We start from the raw sequence: 2658 nt of genomic DNA, 5'->3' as shown, positions 1-2658 counted from the left end.
TTGCTGCTTTTAGGATTCTCTCTTTGTCTTTAAACTTTAGCATTTTAATTATGACATGTCTTGGTGTGGGTCTTTTTGGGCTCATCTTGTTTGAGATTCTGCGCTTCCTGGGCTTATATGTCTATTTCCTTCACCAGGTTAAGGATATATTCCATCGTTATTTCCTCAAATACATTCCCAGTTCTTTACTTTCTCTCTTTTTCTTCTGATACTCCTATGATGCAAATGTTGTTATTCTCAATGTTGTCCTAGAGGTCCCTTAAACTAACCTTATTTTTTTAGTTCTTTTTTCTTTTTGCTCTTCCAATTGGGTGTTTTCTGCTATCTTGTCATCCAAGTCACTGATTCAATACTCTGCTTCAATCTACTATTGGTTTCTTCTAGTGTATTGTTCATTTCAGTTATTATATTCTTCATTTCTGACTGGTTCTTTTTTTATGGTTTCTATGTCCTTTTTTATGCTTATTATCTCTTTGTTGAAGTTCTTACTGAGCTCATCTATTCTTCCCCTAAGTTCATTGAGCGGCCTTATATCCAGTGTTTTGAACTCTGTATGTAGTAGGTTGCTTGCCTCCATTCCATTTCATTTTTTTCTTTCTGGAGTTTTCTCCTCTTCTTTCATTTGGGACATATTTCTTTGTTTTCTCATTTTGGCTGTCTCTATGTTTGTTTCTATGTATTAGGTAGATCTGCTTTCTCCCACTCTTAGCTGGTAGGCCTTATGTAGTAGGTGTCCTGTGTGGCCCAGTGACACAATCCTTCTGATCACCAGTGCTGGGTTTTCCAGGAGTGACCCTTGTGTGTGCCTTCTTGTTATAGTTGAGCCTTGATTGTTGTTGGTGCATCAGTGCATGGGATTGATTCTCAGGCTGAGTGGCTGTGGGGATTGGCCATGCCCATAATGTATGAGCAGCAGCTCAAAGTAGGGTTTGCCCCAGTGGGTTCGTATGTCTGTTGAGACCTCTGTTTGAGTGTGCTGCTTGTGGGGCTAATCAGGAGGTGCTCTGTTGAGGTCTAATGCCAGCCTTCAGGTGTGTTAGTTCTGGAGCCCCTTGGGAGGAGCTACAAAGCTATCTGTATTTGGTCACTGTCTGAGTAAACCTGGAGGTAAGTGGGAGAGGCCACATGGCCAACTGAGGCTGACTGCCACTAATATCAGGCCTGAGGCAGCTCAGCAAAAGGCCCAGGGCACCCCTGGCCTGAGGCTATCTGCTGGCTGTTTATAAGGCTTAGCAGCTGAATGAACCTTAGAGGTACCAGAGTTGGATGTGGCGTGATCTCAGGGAGTCACTAGGGTGGGGCAAGTGTTGTTCCCCCAGTTAGTATATATTTAGATTTGTTGCCATTGCTGAACCTGTAGCCACTCACAAAAGTCTTCGCTCACACTGAGGCCAGCTGCTGCACACCCTGGGACCCCAGACCTCTGAGATTTGTTAAGAAATACTACAGCAAAGGCCAAGGTTGGTTGCCCACCACTAAAAGTGTCTCCCTAGGTGTGTAAGTGGAGGCCTGTTGATTGCTACTGAAGCAACTTCCCATTGAGAGCATGGGGATAGGAATGGTTGCTTAGTAACTACCCAAAATTTCCACCAGGCAATTAGCATGTTGGGTGGGGCAGGATCTCAGGGAGTTACCAGGGTGGAGTGAGTAGATCTCACCCGGCCAATGCAGATTCAGTTTTGGCCGTGAGGGGGAAGGGCTCAACATAGGCTGCACAAGAAGAGGGCTCAATAAAAGGGCAATGGTGACTGCCCCTCCAGCCCTTGTCCTGAAGCTACACAACTCAGACTTGCTCTGTATGTTTCTAGCACCTCCTGAAATGTTGTCCCTCTGTCAGAGCCCAGGGCGAGTGCCTGTGAACGAGTGAATCTGTGCTTGGTTCTTTCAAGGAGACATCTGGATTTCCAGCTGCATTCTGTCTCACCTGGATGACCCCACTGATTGCTGCACAGCATCAGTGAGTTCATGGATACGAATGCATATCATAAACTATGAAGAGTGTTCCTCTCAAGGAAGTGAGGCAAGGTATAGAATGTGATTTGCCCAGGGCTGAAGCATCTATTTGAAGAAATCCCAAACTACTGAAAGAAGCAACCAAGAGAAAGAATAAGGTAAAGACTCCTTTCCCCTCTCTCCCTATAGGTCTAATTTGTCCATTTATTCCTCCGGCAGTGAAATCTAGCCTGTCCTCTGTCTGTGTGTGTATATGCGTGTGTGTGTGTGCACATACACACACAAAAGGACAGGCTTCTTGAAGGTCCAGAAAATAAGCAGGAAACTCTGAGGCTTGAGGCTAGCCTGGAGAGGATTCCCAAAGACTTTCTGGCTTGCTTCTCTGCCACAGTGCAGCTGGTCACCCAGAATACAGACTGGATGGCTTTGGGGTTCTGTAGAAGTGTCAAGCCTTTCTCCCTATGAGAGCTTTGACTTGTCTCTCATTAGCCCAAAGGCTGCCACACAAGGTTAGATGTACAATTGCCTGAGAGTCAGGGTTTAGTACTTTCCCTGGGCCCTGAAAAGAAAATTGGGAACCACCAGGAAGGGGTGCCAGTTTGGCCTCTAGGGCTAACCCTAAAGGCTTTATCAACAGGATCAGGCCATATGTCCTTGTTAATCCAATATTTGGGTCACAGGGTGGAAAAGCATACAGAGCTTGGC

This window comes from Pteropus vampyrus, unplaced genomic scaffold (genome assembly GCF_000151845.1).
Source record: "Pteropus vampyrus isolate Shadow unplaced genomic scaffold, Pvam_2.0 Scaffold7, whole genome shotgun sequence".
NCBI classification, from domain to species: domain Eukaryota; kingdom Metazoa; phylum Chordata; class Mammalia; order Chiroptera; family Pteropodidae; genus Pteropus; species Pteropus vampyrus.
Note: the sequence above shows the minus strand (reverse complement) of the source record.